We start from the raw sequence: 21885 nt of genomic DNA on the forward strand, positions 1-21885 counted from the left end.
TGCGTGCATAATTCCTCACCTACCAAACTATTTATATCTTGATCCATTACCTCTTTCTGGCATTTCTTTATTTTCTCCAATAACTCCGGTTGGAAAATCATACTGTACACTTTTGCTTCCTCAGGCTTGCAAATTCTAACCTCCAATTCTAATTTCTGAAATTCTTTATATATTTCTTCAGGTACAGATAACACATTTAACCTTTCCTTCCGACTTAACGCATCTGCTACAACGTTCGCCTTACCGGGATGATAATTAATCGAGCAATCATAATCCTTGATCAATTCTAACCATCTCCTTTGCCTCATATTAAGTTCCTTCTGGGTAAATATATATTTCAAACTTTTGTGATCCGTGAAAATCTCACACTTTTCTCCATATAAATAATGTCTCCAAATCTTCAAAGCAAAAACTATAGCTGCTAGCTCCAAGTCATGAGTAGGATATTTCTGTTCGTGTGGTTTCAATTGCCTTGACGCATAAGCAATCACCTTGTCGTGCTGCATAAGGACACATCCTAATCCTTTATGAGAAGCATCGCTATAAATTACGAAATTCCCTTGATCGTCTGGAAGTGACAAAACAGGTGCCGTGATTAATCTTCGCTTCAACTCCTGAAAACTTTCTTCGCACTTGTCGTTCCATATAAACTTTTCATTCTTTCATGTAAGCTTTGTTAATGATGTGGCAATCCTTGAGAAATTCTGAACAAATCGACGATAATATCCCGCCAATCCTAGGAAACTTCTTACCTCAGTGGGTGTTCTCGGTCTCTCCCAATTCGTAATTGCTTCGATCTTTATCGGGTCCACTTTGATCCCTTCGTTACTGACTATGTGTCCTAAGAACTGAACTTCCTGTAGCCAAAACTCACACTTCGACAGTTTAGCATATAACTTCTTTTTCCTTAAAATCTCCAAAGCCGTTCTCACATGTTCCGCATGATCCTCTTCCGTCTTGGAATAGATTAAAATATCGTCTATAAACACAATAACAAACTTATCCAAATATTCCTTAAAAATTCTGTTCATCAGGTCCATAAATGCTGCTGGGGCATTGGTCAATCCAAAAGACATCACTAGAAATTCATAATGCCCATACCTTGTTCTGAAAGCTGTCTTTGGTATATCTTCTGGCTTGATCTTTAGTTGATGATATCCCGATCTTAAATCAATTTTGGAGAAGTACTTGGCTCCCTTCAATTGGTCAAACATATCATCGATTCTGGGTAACGGATACTTGTTCTTGATTGTCAGCTTGTTGAGTTCCCTATAGTCAATGCACAGTCTCATGCTTCCATCTTTCTTCTTGACAAATAATACCGGGGCTCCCCACGGGGATACGCTGGGTCTAATTACTCCTTTCTCTAACAATTCTTGCAATTGCCTTGCTAGCTCTTTCATCTCAACAGGCGCCATTCTGTACGGGGCTTTGGACACCGGTTCTGTTCCAGGTTCTAAGTCGATCGCAAATTCAATTTCTCTATCTGGAGGAAGTCCTGGTAACTCGTCAGGAAATACGTCTGGAAATTCATTCACTACAGGAATATCTTCAAGTTTTGCTGGCTCCTGACTTCTGTCGATACCATATGCTATGAAATGCTCACATCCTTGTCGTAGTAACTTCTTGGCTTGAATCATTGTTAAGAATTTCTTTATTTGTTTCTGACCTTTGAACGTTATTATTCTTTCGTCTGGCGTTTTCACCATTACTTTCTTATTTCGACAATCTATCTGAGCATCATGCTTAGATAACCAATCCATCCCTAATATCACATCAAATTCTCCTAACTTAAATGGTATCAAATCTACACAAAACTTACTACCAGAAATCTCAATCTCATAATTTCCACAAACTTGGTTTACAGTTACACGTTCTTGATTTGCTAATTCCACAGTCATTATTTCATTTAAGCACTCAACTGGACAGTTTAATTTACTAACAAAATCTTGTGAAACAAACGATCGAGTTGCTCCCGAGTCTATTAACACTTTGGCACATAAAGAATTCACATTAAGTGTACCTGCCACGACATCCGTATCCTGGATCGCATCCTTCACCGACATGTCAAAAACTCTAGCCCTTAAAGTCTCATTCACTGTTGGGGTATGTTAGGGCGAAATCACGCACTAATATTCACGCAAGTATACGCGTTCGCAAGTAATATAGAATACTTTCTAGTTCGTTCCCTCAGAGACTCAGACTAAGTTATTGTCTAATTAAACTCACTCACCAATGTATGATTACTTCTCAATGTTAAGATAATAACACTTAAAATTATTGATTAAATATTAACTATAATTAACTACTTAATTAACCACTTAACTAACACTTCAATTTATCAATAATAAAACACTCATGAGATCACAACTTCATTATTACTTCCTTTTATAGCCATTGTTATTACCTTTAGCATGTGACAGTGATGACATTAATCGAATAACACGAAACTGATAAAAGCCGACTTTCATTGTACTAATACCATTCTACCAAGCATCCACAATTAAGATAGAAGTTGAATAGTCATCAATTATGTTGAGTTCCTATATGTCTACAGAAATTGACAACACAACGATTTAAGCACAAGTTATTCCTTTTGATTACATAGGGCAAATAAAACTGTTAGAGTTACCCACTAATCATGCACAACGTACACGAACCTATGCTAGCATGGCAAGTTCTAAATCTCAAGATCCACCATCGCTTCACAAGAGATTAACACCCTATCTTATATGTTCGCGACACACATAAGACGAATACGCACAACCAATACTAGATATCATGCAATCATCACACACTAAAGTATTAAACAATTAACTAAAGAATTCCATAATAAATCCGTTGCAACCCCATGATCATGATTAGCCCATAATAGAACTTATCGCCATCATGGGTTCATATGAAATCATGATAAACAACACAAGAAAATAATAAATAAACTAATTATATTAAAACAGAGTACGTCACAAGAGTAAATAAGTCAAAGCAAGAAAACTAGCATCCAACGTTACAACGAAACAAGAATCACAAGAATATATGCTTCCTCTTCGCTACAGTGTGCTAAATCAATCTTCTTCCTTATCTCCTTCGCTTCTTGCACAAAAACACAATCTAAAACATAATCTCCTTCTTATTCTCTATGAAAACGTCTCAAATCTACTTATATAATAGTCCCATAAAACTCAGATTACATAGAAGTTGGAAGCCAAACAGAAGTAGAAGTCTAAAATAATTCAGCTTTTTCCCCGACCCTGCGCGGCCGCTCAGCATTTCTGCGCAGGCGCGCAAGGCTGCTGCGCGGCCGCTCAGCATTGCTGCGCGGGCGCGCAGGACCCTACTGGAAAAATTCCAGGCTTGCTCCGTTTCTTCGCCGTAATCTGCCCGTTCTTTTCCTCTCTCAATGGTGAACACATGCCAAGGCTTATTCTTGATGATTCCTCCTCCGAAATGCAACTAATACCCTGAAATGCATAAACACTAGAAAAACGCATCAAATACACAAAATACTTGATTTCAAGACACCAATTTAAGCCATTTTAAGACGTTCTAAGTGGTATAAAATGCCACTTATCACACCCCCAAACTTAAATCGATGCTTGTCCTCAAGCATCACAGACTCAAAACAAAGAAAAATATGTATGGATGCAATCTATATGAAAATGCAACGATCCCCCTTACTACAATTAACCAACCAAATTGTCACGTCTCAACGAATGCAGTTAGACACTAAAGATCAATTAACTCATGCAAACGAACATACAGCCAGAAACGTGGTGTGTGCAAATGCTTAACAGATATGCTTCGGAACTAGACCAATTACTATGACTAGACTATCCTCAAGGCAATCCTACGATTATACAAAGAATAAAAATTCTAGGCACAAAGTGATATACAACACTACAAGAACTCTGGAGCTTACTACGGAATCGTGCTTTTTATTTACAACTCAAATGCTTATTTGACCGTGCAATGAGTGAGGTCCACAAAAGACTTATACAATGGTATCCATGTAACGAGCGTTAGGTTAGCGGATCCCAGACTCTAAAAGCCTTAGGTCACTAGGCACAAAGTCCCCTAAGAACTTAATAACTCGAATACAAAAGAGCCCACTCTTGATCAATTATGCAAAATATATATATATATATATATATATATATATATATATATATTTTCTTTTCTGAGCAAGTGCGTTTCCCTCCATCTTGCTCAACCCTAGATTACTCGCATAACATGCGAGCCGGCTACTAGCCATTTGACGCCTAGCCACAACTAGCAACAAATTCCATTTTTACTCCATTTTTTTTTCTTTTTCATGCCTTTACCACTAAGAACCTATTATCAAATTCTAAGCATAATAAATAGATTATCCTCGAAAATAATCAGATCATAACAACAATCTAGCCCTTAAGCATTCTCTAAGACTTAGTGAAAATACAAGTGCTTCTAGCATGCATATCAACCTACACAACTTAATAACACTTTAATGCTATCACTACACTCGCATCAATATCACAATTCAGTCGATAAATCATTGCAAAAGGGATCATGGTATATGCATGAGCTATATGATATGACAAACAACTAAAGCTATAAAAAAACTATATGGCAAAAATTATGCAACTATATGAACTAACTATCATGAATATGCAGCTATATGACACACACAAAATATTCCTTAACTACCACCCCCAAACTTAAAATCTTCACTGTCCCCAGTGAAGGTAGTAGAAAGGAACACAGGGTATACCTACTCGGAGTCATCATCATCATCACCCTCAGTGGGTGGAGTATCAGGCGGCGGGTATGCAGAGTCCTCACCAAAAACTGGCCACTGGATATCAGCTCCAAGGCCTCGAAAAGCAGTCCCTAACGCAAGGGTGAGCTCCTGAGCAAACCTGCTCTGCGTCTCATACATGGCATCCATCCGCCGTGAAAGCCTCCTATACTGGGCATCACCCATCCCAGCACCCTCCTGAGCTCTCGAAGAACCAGCCTCACCACGCCCTGGCCTAGCCATAGTAGCACCTCGTGCTGGACGCCCTCCTGGAAGACGATAACCCAGCCCATGCTCCTCAGGCTCACCACCGGTCCACTCCTGCATCCCATTCAGAGTGCCAGAATCTATCGGAGCTGCTTGCAACTGCAACTGCTCATGAGCCGGCCAGTTCACTCCTACTGCTCGACATAGCTTCGTAACCGTGGATGCATAAGGGATGTTCATATGCTTTGCTCCCCTCAAAAACTTCAGAATTCCTTGGTAGATAAACTCACCAAGGTCCACATAGTATTCCTCATTCAGAATTCCCCACAACAACTGTGCTCTCTCAACTGTGACCTCGTGTGCATGTGAAGAAGGCAAAATATTAGCACATATAAATGCATTACATGCACGGGCATACCTGTTCATGGCGATCGCCGGAAAGTGACGATACTCATTATTGGCTGGACTGCGGTTCCAAACTGTGCCCGGTCGACAGAGAGTCGCACAAATCAAATCCAAGTCAAAATCCTCAACAGTCTTTTCATTCCAGTTCTCCTCCTCGGGCTTCCTCTCTCGCTGTCCAATCACACGGCGAATCGCCGCAGGATGATAATCAACCGTCAGCCCACGAACTACAGAAAACCCATTCTTTTCAGCCTTCGCGTTCGCGTAGAACTCGCGAACAACACTCATCGGTACTGCTTCGGGTGACTCACAAAAAGCTATCCACCCCTTCTCTGCAATCATGAGTAACAACTCACCATCCCTCCCTGATGGTAAAAACCCCCTCTCCTTCAGAATCGGCTTCCCCAACAGCCTAGTGTACTCCTCCTCCGCAGCTCTGTCAGTTAACCGAGGCCTTGCAGCAGTACCCCTTGATGAATCAGCAGTAGGAACTGTGCTGCTGCTGTCAATAGTGCGTGCTCTCTTGGGTGCCATTGATTTGTGAATAAAAGTGTGTAAGAACTGATTTTTGATGTTTATGAGAGGGTTTAAGTGTAGGAAGTTTGTGGGAGATATGTGGGATAGGTGTATGTATATATAGGGTGTGTAGTAGGTTAAATTAGATTAGGAGTGGGGTTGAGGGATAAAATCATGGGGTAATGGGAAAAGAATTCGTGGGTTTATGGGCTGTGATGGGTTTTTGTGTTTTTTTTTTTTTCTGAACTGTAAAAAAATTTTCTGGAACTCGACCCCTGCGCGGCCGCTCAGCATTTCTGCGCGGGCGCGTAGCAAGCTGCGCGGCCGCTCAGCATAGCTGCGCGGGCGCGTAGAGGGTCTCTGGAAATTTTTTTTTTCAGCCCCTTTTTTCTGATTTTTTTGTGTTTTTGGATAGGTTATTAACTTCTAAGGGTTCCTGTAACAACAATTCATGGGTTGCCTCCCACGCAGCGCTTCTTTTTCGTCATTAGCTTGACGTTCCGTACCTTTCTTAAGTAGTCAACAAAATGGCACTAACCACCTCTCGGTTTGCCATGTCCCCATAGTAGTGCTTCAACCGCTGACCGTTAACCTTGAATGCTTGGTCCGAATCATTCTCAAAAATTTCCACCGCTCCATGTGGAAACACAGTTTTGACAATAAAAGGTCCAGACCACCTTGATTTCAACTTCCCGGGAAAAAGTCGGAGCCGAGAGTTGAATAACAGAACTTGTTGCCCTGGCACAAATAACTTAGGATGTAGCTTCCTATCGTGCCACCTCTTCACCTTTTCCTTATACATTTTGTTATTCTCGTACGCTTGAAGTCGAAATTCATCAAGTTCATTAAGCTAAAGCATTCTTTTCTCACAAGCTGCATCTAAATCCAGGTTCAATTTCTTCAATGCCCAGTAGGCCTTATGCTCAAGCTCCGCCGGTAGATGACATCCCTTACCGTACACCAACTGAAATGGTGACATCCCAAGTGGAGTTTTGTATGCTGTTCTGTAAGCCCAAACAGCTTCATCGAGCTTTAAAGAACAATCCTTCCTTGACGGACAAACAACCTTCTCTAGAATGCGCTTTATCTCTCTGTTAGACACTTCCGCTTGACCATTTGTTTGTGGATGATAGGCAGTAGCTACTCAATGATTCACATTATAACGCTGCATCATAGAAGTGAACTTACGATTGCAAAAATGCGATCCTTCATCACTTATGATTACCCGAGGCGTTCCAAACCTTGTGAAAATTTGCTTATAAAGAAAATTTAGCACTGCCTTTGCATCATTTGTCGGTAAAGCTTTAACTTCGACCCATTTTGAGACATAATCGACTGCCAGCAAGATGTACTGATTATTGCAAGATGAGATAAAAGGCCCCATGAAATCGATTCCCCACACATCAAAGACCTCGACTTCAAGCATCACATTTAATGGCATCTCATCCTTCCTTGACAAATTTCCCACTCTTTGGCAACGATCACACCTTAAAACAAACTGATGAGCATCCTTGAACAAAGTAGGCCAGAAAAAACCTGCTTGCAGAATACGAGCTACCGTCTTCTCACCTCCATAGTGTCCACCATAAACCGTGGAATGGCAATCTCGTAATATCCCCTCCGTCTCACAGAACGGGATACATCTCCTGATGATCTAGTCAGCTCCCTGTCTAAACAAATATGGTTCATCCCACATATACCACTTCACCTCATGCAGAAACTTCTTCTTTTGAGCGGATGTCAAATTAAGCGGCATTATATTGCTGACAAGATAGTTTACAATATCTGCAAACCATGGTTCTTCCTCCTGAATTGCAAACAACTGCTCATCCGGAAAAGATTAATTGATTAACGTCCTATCTTGTGAAGTAGAATCGGGATTCTCCAACCTAGAGAGATGGTCAGCTACTTGATTCTCAGTACCTTTTCTATCTTTGATCTCTAACTCAAATTCTTGAAGTAAAAGCACCCAACGAATGAGTCTCGGCTTCGAATCCTTCTTAGAAACCAGATAGCAAATAGCTGCATGATCAGTGAATACTGTTACTTTCGTACCAAGCAGATAAGATCGAAATTTCTCAAAGCCAAAGACTATAGCCAAAAGCTCCTTCTCAGTAGTGGTGTAGTTCAATTGGGCCCCATTTAAAATCTTACTCGCATAGTAGACCACATGGAAGAGATTTTTCTTGCGCTGTCCCAGAACTGCACCTACCGCATAGTCACTCGCATCACACATCATCTCAAACGGTTCTGTCCAATCTGGTGCTGTAATAACTGGTGCCGTGATCAAACTCTCCTTGAGAGTCTCGAATGCTGCCAAACATTCATCATCAAATTTGAAAGGCACATCTTTCTCAAGTAAATTGCACAACGGCTTAGATATCCTTGATGAATCGCCGATAAAAACCCGCATGACCGAGAAAACTACGGATTCCTTTCACCGAATTAGGTGGGGGAAGATTTTCAATGACTCCCACCTTGGCCTTGTCCACCTCCAGACCTTTGCTAGAGACCTTATGCCCAAGGATAATGCCTTCACGCACCATAAAATGACATTTCTCCCAATTAAGCACCAAATTAGTTTCCACGCATCTTTTGAGTACGGCGCGCAGATTATTCAAACATTCATCATATGAGTGTCCAAAGACGGAGAAGTCATCCATGAACACTTCGACGTTATTTCCAATCATGTCAGAGAATATAGCCATCATACATCTCTGAAAGGTGGCTGGGGCGCCACATAACCCAAACGAAACTCTTCGAAAAGCAAATGTGCCAAATGGACAAGTGAAGGTAGTCTTTTCCTGATCCTCTGGTGCAATACAAATCTGATTATACCCGGAATAACCATCCAGAAGACAAAAATACTCATGTCCCGCCAATCTGTCAAGCATTTGATCAATGAATGGGAGAGGGAAGTGATCCTTCCTTGTGGCTTTGTTCAATTTTCTATAATCCATGCATACTCTCCATCCTGTAACTGTTCGAGTAGGGATGAACTCATTCTTTTCATTTGCGACCATAGTGATACCTCCTTTCTTAGGTACACATTGCACGGGGCTCACCCACGAGCTGTCAGAAATAGGATAAATGATGCCTGCATCTAGCCATTTCAGAATTTCTTTCTTCACCACCTCCTTCATGATCGGGTTCAGTCTTCGCTGCTGTTCCACAGTTGGCTTACTACCTTCCTCTAACAGAATTTTATGCATACAATATGAAGGACTTATCCCCTTGATGTCTGCTATGGTCCATCCTATAGCCGATTTGAATTCTCTCAAAATCCTTAAGAGCTTGTCTTCCTCACTACCTGAAAGGTCAGCTGAAATAATAACAGGTAACGTAGATGAATCACCTCAAAAAGCATACCTCAAGTGTTCAGGTAATGGTTTGAGCTCCAAGATAGGTGCTTCCTCTATTGATGGTTTGAGCTTCCCTTCAGCATTCTTAAGGTCAGAAGTACCAAGAGATTCAAATGGTATGTCGAGCTTTCGCTTCCATGGAGAAGCGTTCAGATATTGTAATTGCTCGTTGCTATCTTCATCATCACTGTCAAATTCCCCCACTAAGGCCTTTTCCAATGCATCAGACATTAGCATGTGATCGAGTTCCGAAGTAACCGCAGAATCAATCACATCCACTTTTAAGCACTCCTCATCTTCTGTAGGGAATTTCATTGCCTTGAATACGTTGAAGGTCACATCCTGATCTTGGACCCGCATAGTAAGTTCCCCTTTTTGCACATCTATCAAGGTACGGCCAGTAGCCAAGAAAGGCCTCCTCAAGATTATGGGAATCTTCTTATCTTCCTCAAAATCCAGAATAATAAAATCAGCAGGAAAGAAGAGCTTATCCACCTTGACGAGCACATCCTCAACTATGCCCCTTGGGTAAGTAATGGAACGGTCCGCCAATTGTAGCGACATGTATGTGGGTTTTGGATCAGGCAGATCCAGCTTTTTGAAGATCGACAATGGCATCAGATTAATGCTTGCTCCCAAATCACAAAGGCACTTGTCAAAAGTTAGATTGCCAATGGTGTAAGGAATGGTGAAGCTTCCTGGATCTTTCAGTTTTGGTGGTAACTTTTGTTGCAGAACCGCGCTGCATTCTTCCGTGAGAGCAACGGTTTCAAGGTCATCCAGTTTCACCTTCCTTGAAAGAATAGTCTTCATAAACTTCACATAACTAGGCATTTGTTCCAGAGCCTCAGCGAAAGGTATATTGATGTGAAGTTTCTTGAACACCTCCAGAAACTTCCCGAACTGTCTATCCAGCTTTTGTTGCTGCAATCTCTTAGGAAAAGGTGGTGGAGGATAAAGCTGTTTCTCCCCTGTATTAGCCTCAGGCAGAGTGTGTTCAACAGTAGTCTTCTTTGGTTCCGCCACTTTCTCCTTTTGCTTAGATTCTTCATCTCTAACTTCAGCTTCGACTTCTTTTGCCTTTTCAGCATCAGCTACTTTTCCAGACCTTAAGGTAATAGCCTTGACTTGCTCTTTAGCTTCCTTCCTGCCTGGTACTTCCGTGTCACTGGGAAGAGTGCCAGGTTGACGATTGAGCACTGCATTGGCTAATTGACCAATTTGATTTTCCAAGGTCTTGATAGAAACCGCCTGACTCTTGCACAACAGCTTAAGTTCCTCAAAATCAGCACTAGTAGGTGCAGCTGCACTTCCCTGTTGAGGATATGATTGCCTTGTAGCATATTGCTGTGGTTGCTGGAATCCAGGTGGGTTAAACTGTTTACTTACTCCTTGCTGATATGTTGGCTGAATAGCATTCTGATTATTCCCCCAGCTGAAATTTGGATGATTTCTGTTGTTAGGATGATAGGTCGCTGGCACAGGCTGTTGTTGTCGCTGATAATTTTTCACATACTGAACAGATTCGTTGACAAGAGAACACTGATCTGTAGCATGAGAACTTGCACAAAGCTCACAAACCATAGCTATTTGATTAACTCCATACGTAGCCAAAGAATCAACCTTTATTGATAGCGCTTGGAGCTGGGCTGCAATAACGGTGGCTGCATCAACTTCCAGAATACCTGCTACCTTGCCTGATGTCATCCTCTGAGTTGGGTTTTGATGCTCATTTGCAGCCATCGTCTTGATAAGATTATACGCCTCAGTATAGCTTTTAGCCCATAAGGCGCCTCCAGCTGCTGCATCGAGCATGGGCCGAGATTGGGCCCCCAAACCATTATAAAAACCAGTGATTACCATCCAATCCGGCATTCCATGATGTGGACATTTTCTCAACATTTCCTTGTAGCGTTCCCAAGCCTCGCACATAGATTTTGTAGGTTGCTGCGCAAACTGAGTAAGAGCACTCCTCATAGCAGCAGTCTTTGCCATTGGATAAAACTTCACCAGAAACTTTTGTGCAAGATCTTGCCATATAGTGATGGACCCAGCTGGTTCAGAATGTAACCAGTCTTTTGCCTTATCCCTCAGTGAGAATGGGAAAAGCCTCAACTTGATAGCCTCATCAGTCACGCCATTATACTTAAAAGTGCTGCAGATCTTGACAAAATTCCTTATGTGCATGTTGGGGTCTTCAGTTGCCGCTCCTCCAAAAGAAACAGAATTCTGCACCATCTGAATAGTGCCCGGCTTGATCTCAAAGGTGTTAGCTTGAATAGCCGGATGAAGGATGCTTGACTGAATGTCATCAATTTTAGGCCGAGAAAAATCCATAAGAGCTGGATCAGCTTGAACAATACGATCTCCCATGTTTACTGGTTCTTTCTGCTCAGTTCCTGAATCTGAATCCTCAAAATCTAACTTCTCCGGAGTATCAAGAACTTCGTCTTTCTCTTCAGCTGTATCTAAGGTCCTCTTGCGAGCACGAGAACGAGTTTGCATAAACACTTGCTAAAGTACCTGAAATACAACCGAAAAGAGTAAGTAACTACTATGTCCTAATCACTGAGTCCTAATGACCAATGATGGTAAGTACATAAACTAAACAAATACGCCGAGTCCCCGGCAGCGGCGCCAAAAACTTGTTAGGGCGAAATCACGCACTAATATTCACGCAAGTATACGCGTTCGCAAGTAATATAGAATACTTTCTAGTTCGTTCCCTCAGAGACTCAGACTAAGTTATTGTCTAATTAAACTCACTCACCAATGTATGATTACTTCTCAATGTTAAGATAATAACACTTAAAATTGTTGATTAAATATTAACTATAATTAACTACTTAATTAACCACTTAACTAACACTTCAATTTATCAATAATAAAACACTCATGAGATCACAACTTCATTATTACTTCCTTCTATAGCCATTGTTATTACCTTTAGCATGTGACAGTGATGACATTAATCGAATAACACGAAACTGATAAAAGCCGACTTTCATTGTACTAATACCATTCTACCAAGCATCCACAATTAAGATAGAAGTTGAATAGTCATCAATTATGTTGAGTTCCTATATGTCTACAGAAATTGACAACACAACGATTTAAGCACAAGTTATTCCTTTTGATTACATAGGGCAAATAAAACTGTTAGAGTTACCCACTAATCATGCACAACGTACACGAACCTATGCTAGCATGGCAAGTTCTAAATCTCAAGATCCACCGTCGCTTCACAAGAGATTAACACCCTATCTTGTATGTTCGCGACGCATATAAGATGAATACGCACAACCAATACTAGATATCATGCAATCATCACACACTAAAGTATTAAACAATTAACTAAAGAATTCCATAATAAATCCGTTGCAACCCCATGATCACGATTAGCCCATAATAGAACTTATCGCCATCATGGGTTCATATGAAATCATGATAAACAACACAAGAAAATAATAACTAAACTAATTATATTAAAACAGAGTACGTCACAAGAGTAAATAAGTCAAAGTAAGAAAACTAGCATCCAACGTTACAACGAAACAAGAATCACAAGAATATATGCTTCCTCTTCGCTGCAGTGTACTAAATCGGTCTTCTTCCTTATCTCCTTCGCTTCTTGCACAAAAACACAATGTAAAACATAATCTCCTTCTTATTCTCTATGAAAACGTCTCAAATCTACTTATATAATAGTCCCATAAAACTCAGATTACATAGAAGTTGGAAGCCAAACAGAAGTAGAAGTCTAAAATAATTCAGCTTTTTCCCCGACCCTGCGCGGCCGCTCAGCATTTCTGCGCTGGCGCGCAAGGCTCCTGCGCGGCCGCTCAGCATTGCTGCGCGGGCGCGCACGACCCTACTGGAAAAATTCCAGGCTTGCTCTGTTTCTTCGCCGTAATCTGCCCGTTCTTTTCCTCTCTCAATGGTGAACACATGCCAAGGCTTATTCTTGATGATTCCTCCTCCGAAATGCAACTAATACCCTGAAATACATAAACACTAGAAAAACGCATCAAATACACAAAATACTTGATTTCAAGACACCAATTTAAGCCATTTTAAGACGTTCTAAGTGGTATAAAATGCCACTTATCAAGGTAGATCCCATAATCCTTAATGCATTACTGACTGGGGCTGGTGTCTTGCAATCCCTGGCCATATGTCCTGGCTTCCCACATTTAAAGCATGTAAATCCAATGACTGGAGCCTTCACTGCTGGATTCCGGATAGGCTGATCCTTATTTGCTGGCTGATTTCGGCACTCCCTTGAATAGTGCCCTTTCTGGTTGCATTTAAAACATACCACATTCAACTTGTTACAAACTCCTCCATGCTTCTTTCCACAAACTTGACAATCTGGAAAAGTTAATCTCAACTGATTCGGCTGATTCACATTAGCTGGACGATTGCCCTGGCCTCCGTCTCCTGCATTTTGCCTCCTGAAATTAAAATTTCTCCCTGGCTGAAACTTGCCCTTCTTAAAATTTGGAAACTTCCCTATTTGTGACTGACCCTCACTTCCCTCAACTTTCCTTTTCTTGCTTTCCTTATCTTTCTGGAACATCTCACTCTCTGTCTCTGCGATCATAGCCTTCTGTACAACCCCGGCATAGGTATCCAATTCAAAAATAGCTACCTTCCCTCTGATCCATGGCTTCAAGCCTTGCTGGAATCTCTTAGCTTTCTTTCTATCAGTATCAACATACGACGGCACATACCTTGACAATTCCTCAAACTTCCCCTCATAATCTGTTACCGACATATTCCCTTGCTTTAACTCTAAAAACTTTAGCTCCATTTGATCCTGAACAAACTGAGGGAAATACTTTTCTAGAAACAATTCCTTGAACCTTTCCCAAGTAATAACATCCGTACCTTCCAATGTCTTCACCATCTCCCACCAATAGGTGGCTTCATTCTTCAGATAGTAACTTGCAAACTCAACCTTCTGTTCTTCCTTTACTTTCACTAAGGCAAATGTCTTCTCTATTTCCTTTAACCAAACATTTGCTTCAATTGGCTCTAAGGAACCCTTGAATTCTGGTGGGTTTATTGCCTGAAAAGTTTTGAAAGTTACCTGGGGATTGGTCTGTCTTTGTTGTTGTTGTGCTAGGTGAACTGTTTGTTGGCCAAGATTTGAAGAATCTGGGCTATTGCTGGGTCCATAGGTCCTGGGTTCACATTCGGGTTTGTATCATCTTGATTGTTGTTGTTGTTGGTTTCTTCATTTCGGGTATTTCTTTTGGGAGGCATTTTCTGTAAAGAATCAATCAATTTATTTAGCTTTTGAATCAAATATTTGCATAAAAGAAAAGTTTTGTAAAACAGGAATATCTCTTTTTTGAAAATAGTGGTAATTAAGTAAATTGCATGCTTCTTTACAGAATATAAGCAGTTATGGAAAACAGGGTACATGGCATCACAGGGTATAACTGGTGCAATAAATAAGGTAAGGTAAAACAGGTACAGTAAAATAAATGACAGTGCTGGAAAGGAAAAATGTACTGATATATATAGATCAAAAGTTTTAGGGTAGTACAAGCGTAAAGACGCTTCGAAAGTAAAAGCAAAAAGGGTACAACAACCTACTCACTAGTCAGCATAGCTAGTCTATAAATACAACTCAAGAGTCTACTGATATGCACTACACACTACTATACATGCTATATAACCATACAACACTGCTCCGCATCTCCATCTCTGAGTCTTTAACTCATGGCAAGTCTGGACCTCCAATCTCCTCAAGCTCCTCTAGAACCCACTTAGCCCATTCCACTAGGAAGTCAGGGGTGATGTCCTCATGTGTAGCCTCAGCAATCCTCACTGCAGCTGTCCTACGAAATGCCTGTAGCCTCTCTCTAAGTCGCCTCTCACCACTCCCAACCTCTCTGGTACGCATGATATGTAGTAACTCCTGAATCTGACCCTGAAGGAATCGCTGCTCCATAAGGCAAGCCTCAAACTGATGATATGGGACAGGATAAGAAGAGAACTGAAAAGGTACTCCTGTAACTGAATGACTAGTAAAACCGGAATCAGCAGGTGGGGGTCCTCTAACAGGTGGCCTCATGCTTGGAGGTGGAATAACCTGCAGTGGCACAGGCTGTAACACCGGTGGAGGTAGAATAGCTAATGCTGGTGGAACAACAGGACGTGGATGCGAAAACGGCACTCCAACTGAAGGCTCTGAGTAATCAGCTGATACGGGAATAAAAGAGTCGGCCATCTCTGCTATCTGAAATCATATCGCAATATAAGAATCTCGTTCCATAACGCAAACTATACTAATACCTGATATACCGAAGCACTCAACCTCTCAACGTTCTCTCATCCTATGCCTTACTTCTAATATTAACCCTCTACCCATTCCCGTTAACCTAGGCTTGTGTCAGTGACTTATAACCTGTAGCTCTGATACCAAACCTGTGGCGCCCTCCAAACCCGGGTCAGAAGTTTGGGGTCCACACACACCTTAATTATAACCTGCTTATAACAATAATAAAGATAATAATAATATATGCAGTGACCCTACCTATCAACTACCACGGACCGCAACAGGTTAAAGTATGCACACAAGCCAAACACACTAATATATTACAAACCGTTCAAATCCCAACTATTTCAAACTCACACTGAGTATCAAACATTAATATAAACTTTTACAAACTTAAATTATCCCAAAAGAAGCCTACTAGCTCAGCTTCCTCAACCTGAACCCCTAGCTCTCGCGCTGGACTGGGGATCCTCGCTACCAACTGGTTCCTTTTTAACTGGAAAGAATATAAACAACATCGCACAAATGAGCTAACTAGCTCAGCAAGTCAAAATGATAAAACTAAGAATAATGATCATCAGGTGACTATGATTATGATATCAAGTGAACATTGGATTATAATTTAGAATTGGATATTATACTTTTAATTTAAAAGCCAAGGTTAGGCTGCTGATCAGTCACACACTAACCCCGAGCAAGGCATACAGCATTGCTCTAACTACTGGATCCAAGGCACACATTGGCCTAACTTGACCATTATATGGTCTGACCATGAATCTGGTCCACAATTTTATAAAAACAATCCAATTCTAACATAATAACAGAATATGCAATAATAAACAATAACCAAAATCATTAACAACAATGAGTGTTTAACAATGAAAGGTTTTCAATCTTTGTAAGGATCAAATAAGTAGTTTAAAAGCTTGAACGCTGGGTAATGAAAGAATTGGATAACAAAAGAATCAATATTTCAGGGTTTTAAAGATTTGGGCTTTCAAAGCATAGGATACAATGGTTGAATGTACAAGTAATTCAGTTCAGTGTTTGGGATTTTGTTTGCATGTATTTATGGAATAGTATTGTATACTTGAGGTTCGAGTTTGGGTTTACAATAATCAATGGCTTAGAAAGAATATGGTTCATAGCTCAAGAACAATAACTGAAATCAGGGATTAGGTTTCCGGGCTTCAAAGCACTTGCAATATTAACAAGACTATCAAGAATTACAATGTCTTGAGAAAGTTCAGAACACTTGCCTGGTATTAGCTTACTACTCTGCACTGACTTCCAATCACAACCGTCTTACTCTTCAACTATCTGTTTTCCTTTTCTACGCCTTGCCTTTTCTGCTCACATATCATAAGTATCTATCAATCATCAACTCATAGAGTTCTATTCAACACACACTTCTATCTACCCTTCGGTTTACCCAAATCCGATTAACGGATTGAAATCTATGCAATAACGAAGTAAACACCGAATATATAGACCGATAGTCAAACAACAGGTCACGTATAACACATAATACATCACGTAATAAATGACATATCATTTATAAAGAAGTCTCGGGTCATAAATGTGCTTTCGGGTATTTAAAATAATTTTTAAAACATTTTTCGGAATTAAAACGGGTCGTTGGATCAATTTCGGGATAATAAACAGGGTTCGGTTGGCCAATTCTGGCTCCGAAACAATTTTAGAATAATTATCGAGCCTTGAAAATAATTTAGAATAATATTTTAAAGCTCGAAACTATTTTTCAGAATTTTTAAATCATTTTTAATAAATAAATCTAATTAAATAATTAATTAAAAATCAATTAATTATTAATTAAATCAATTAATCAATTAATTTTTGAATTAATTGACTAATTAATCAATTAAAAATTAACTGAAATTAATTAACTAATTAATTCAGATTTATTTGTGAATTAAAAATAATTTTCGGAATTAAAATAATAATTTTTATAATTTTCAGAAATTAAAAACGAATTTTTATAATAAAAATAAATGGGAAATATGATTTTTAAACATTTTTAAAACAGGAATCCTATTTTTGCAAAGTCTGGAAACTTCAGGGACCTAACTGCATCGTTTTTGAAACTACAGGGGCATGTTTGCAATTTTACCAACCCCGCCGTCGACTTCGCCGGAGTGTGGCCGGAGAACACGATTCTGGCCACCTCAGGCCGCCAAACTGTCCAGATCACAACTACACCTCACCAGGAACATATTCATGCAATCAAATCATTATAATCATTCATGTTTTGGCCGGAAATTGGCCAAGAACATCGCCGGTTTCCGGCGAACATCGAAAATATTCAAAACACAACTCCCTTCTCTACAGACCTCGTTGGTTCTTGAAACTTATACGACTGGATTGCTAATTTCACAGAGAACACAACCCACTATAACACAACATCAATCTATCACAGAATAAGAAACCCCCAAATTTCAATTAAGAACATTCATACGGGTTATAAACCCTAATTTTAAAATTCGAAAATCAAACTCAAATTTGAACATGTTATTGAACTCCAAATCAGACGTATGACATATGAAAATCATCAGGAAAACAAGCTCTACAACATGCAATCATCAAATCATACAAACAATCTTCCGAACAAAAATTCATATTTTTAATAAAATAAATTTGAAAATAAATAAATTTTTAGAAATTAAACCTTTGATTCTGCAGTGAAACAAAGCTCAGAATCTGATAGAACACCTCAAATCCTTCGTTTTGGTTACTCAAGCTTTAAAAACAGAGATCGGTAACGCCTTCGTTTTGCTGTTTGATTCTTAGAACAGTTTATGAATATAAGATTTTTCTCTGTAAAATTATATAATTATCTGTCTGCAAATGATTTTTATACGAAATAAAATACGGTAAAAGGCTATTTATAATTACGGAAAATTAGTATCCCGTTGGATCATTTCGGATATAAAATGGTACGTTTATTTATAAAAACTGATCCAAACGGTATCGGTTTTCGGGATAATTATCCAAATCAGTACAGCTTGTACTGCGGTCTTGGTCTCAGCACCCAGTTACACGTACTACGAAGTGATAATTGGGATAGTTTAATAAAAAGCTCCCGTTTATCGAAAATACGGGTTTTATTAATTTACCGAAACGAATATTGTATCGAAAATGTTGTGCCGGGACCCACGCAGGACAAACCGTACGCCGGATCGAAAAAGTCGAAACATGGAAAATGCTCGAAATATTACAATTAGGTTAGGAAGGAGTTCTCGGAAGAGTTTCGGGTTCCGGTTGACGTCGGTTGGTTCCCGTTTTTTTATAAAATAAATTTTAATTACCCGGAAAAAGATTTTAAAAATTTCATATGATTCTTATAAATCTATAAATCAACATAAAAATAATTAGGAAGATATGACAATTATCTATATTTTATTTTGGACATATAAAAATTAAAATACTCAATTAATATTATTTTTGAATATTCAAGTACATATATCACTTAACAATTAACTCACAAAATAGATACTGAACACACATAATAATTATTTAATAGTAAAAATAATTACACGTTATATCCCGGATATTACAGGTATCGTTTACAAGGGATTAATCTCAAATAAATTATTCCAAATCTAGAATAAATTTGACATGAACTTTTTCTATTTTTGTAATAAAAAGGATCAAATGCTAAATGTAATTTGAGATTAAGTTCTAGGGATTTTGATCCGCTAGATAGTTACACAAGAACAAGAGGAGTATTTCTAGGGGTTTAGATTTAACAATTAATACTAGAAATAAATGTTCTGAGAAATTGCGATAAGTTCTCTGCTATTTTTTGTTCTGTGTTCTTCTGTTTTTCTTTTGATATTCAATGCTCTGTTGAAAAACAAACAGCTGCTGCTCTTTATATTCAATCCTGTGTTTTTAATTGGCAAGACAATCCTTTTAGCTCAGCAAGACAATCATTTTAACTGGTAGGACAATCCATTGAACTAGCATGACTTTCGACAAGACAATCTAAATGAACTGGCATGACTTTCGGTATGACTATTGATTGTCATACCGATTGTCATACTAATACAAAAGATTGTTCTGCTGAATTAATTTTGAATTTAAATTCAAAATCAATTCTGAAAAACCAAAATATTAATTCAGAATTAATTAATCAATTAATCCATTTAATCAATAAATTAATCTTTGCAGATATAATTTATTTTCTTAATTAAATTATTTGACTTAATTAATTAATTAGAGAATTAATACTAATCTTGAAAAGCAACCACTCTTCTAACAATCTTCTGAAAATCACTGAATCCATTTCACCACTTCAATGTTGACACTCGATGTACTGTCTGGTTCATGAATGACTAACTTCTATGATGTTTCTTCATGTCTTGATTTTCTTCAGATTAAATCCCTGTAATCAATTGACACCCTGACGAGATCTCTGTCACTTGATTAAATCCACAATCTTGATTTATATCACTGAGGCTTGATCAATTTCTTGAGCTTCTTCCAGTGAATTAAGTCCTCAAGTCTGTAGACGAACAATGTTACTTAATCCTTTGACATATGTTACTTTGAGAGATCTCTCTGACGATAGAACCACTATTTACTTGTTACATCCTTATTTGAGTTGAGTTAAATCCTCGAATAAACAAATAGGCTATGACATATGCCTTTCAAGGTGCCACTCTTCTATTTCGCTGTAATGGAAGCACCTCAGGTAAGTGAGGTAAGTTCATATGTGTCTACTATTCCAACCTCACAAATTTCTTTGCAATCTAGTGTAGCTATGGCAACTGTGTCAATGACCCAACAGTTGCCTACCCAAGCTACCAAACCATCTAAAATTTCTAAATCCAAGTCAAAGAAAGCCCCCTCTGGTATCTCTCAAAGGTGCCAGTTGTAAAATCCAACAAATCTAAAGAGGGGAGTGTGAAGGTGGGTAAGGTAGGTGAGGGACAGGGTGAACATCAAAGAAACCCTAAGGATAAGGTTGGAGAGGTGAGTGTTTCCCATCCTAGCCAAACTGCAGTTTCCCAACAGACTGCAGTGCTTAATAAGGAAATGAGCTTATTGCTAGTTGCATCCTCCCAAAAGGATGTAGCTATTGAACAAAGCTCTCAGCCAAGAGCACAGGCCAAAAGGGTAATGGACACAAGCTCACCCCAAACCTATACAAGAAAGAAGGAACCAAAAACCCTTGGGGATGCACAGGGTTCACACACTGTGCAAACTGGTGCTAAAGACACAGTCACTGCACCTTCTCAATGTCAGCTTGATGTGGCTCCAATAAATGTGGAGTCACAGCCAAAATCTTTAGTTATAGAAGCACCCCAAACACCAAATTATCCCACAAACTCTCTGGATATGGATATGATCAACACATCAATTCCTGATTCCCCTTCTTTAACTCTGTTGGGGAAGCCAAAATCTAGTGCAAGTGAGCATCATCTTTTGGATGATTTGTTGGCTCACTTTCCAATTCTTTCAGGAACTGTTGGACATCTGTACCAAAATTTTCATCAATACGCACATAGTCCACAATAGTCTCCACTCTTAACTCATTTATTCCTACTCTCTTGATGGATATTTTTCATCCTTCGAGTAGTGATTGTATCCCGACGGATAAGCTTAACAGCAGTTATCCGTCGGATAGTCAAACTGCTAACCCGACGGATATCCCTCATCCGTCGAGTGTCTCTGCACAGCTTAAAATTTAATCAATTATCTCAAGTGCAGAAGACTTAGTGGTAGTATAGTCACTCTTAGGATTGAGGGAAGAGAGTGTTATGAGTGAGAGTCTGGGTTCCTCCCAGGAAAAAGGAGAGGAAAAGAGTGAAAATAAGCAATCCGGTTCTTTAGGATTGGCAAAAGAGAGTGAGAGGAGTCCCACCTTAGATGGTGAAAGTGAGGGTGTGAGGGTGGGGAGCCAAGGTGAGACCTCGATGCAACAAAAGAGAGAACATGAGAGAAATGCAGGTATAGGAGCTATAAGGATGGATGTCATTACAAGTGAGTTAATGGATGCCCAGGATGCAGATAGGGAGGGACTATCTCAGCAACCTCAAGCTATTATAGATTCCACCTCCCTTGATGCTGAGACATTTACTCACCCTGTTCCAGCTTATCAACTTCTAGCTGAACAGGGCAATGACAATGCAGAAAGGATGCTCAACTTAGTGCACACCACACAGTCAATGCTAAGGGCTAAGGATGTCATCACAACTTTGCCCTCTACAGCTGGTGATGTTGATTATGAGACTGGTGGTTCAGCAGATTTCTTTGGAGATGAAGGTGGAGATAGTGAAGAAGAGACATTGGACATATGGGGAGAAGTA

At 39.5% G+C, this 21885-nt stretch overlaps 1 protein-coding gene and 1 non-coding gene across 2 annotated transcripts in view; one reads left to right on the plus strand and one right to left on the minus strand.

Moving 5' to 3' along the window:
- Positions 1-21885, minus strand: part of LOC141679514 (uncharacterized) — a 107907-nt gene that overhangs the window by 51274 nt on the left and 34748 nt on the right. The gene's annotated exons all lie outside the window — the stretch shown is intronic.
- On the plus strand, positions 11138-11244 carry LOC141681799 (small nucleolar RNA R71). The gene has a single exon (XR_012559222.1). It is a non-coding gene; the product is annotated as a small nucleolar RNA R71 (small nucleolar RNA).

Source organism: Apium graveolens, chromosome 8 (genome assembly GCF_009905375.1).
Source record: "Apium graveolens cultivar Ventura chromosome 8, ASM990537v1, whole genome shotgun sequence".
NCBI lineage: Eukaryota > Viridiplantae > Streptophyta > Magnoliopsida > Apiales > Apiaceae > Apium > Apium graveolens.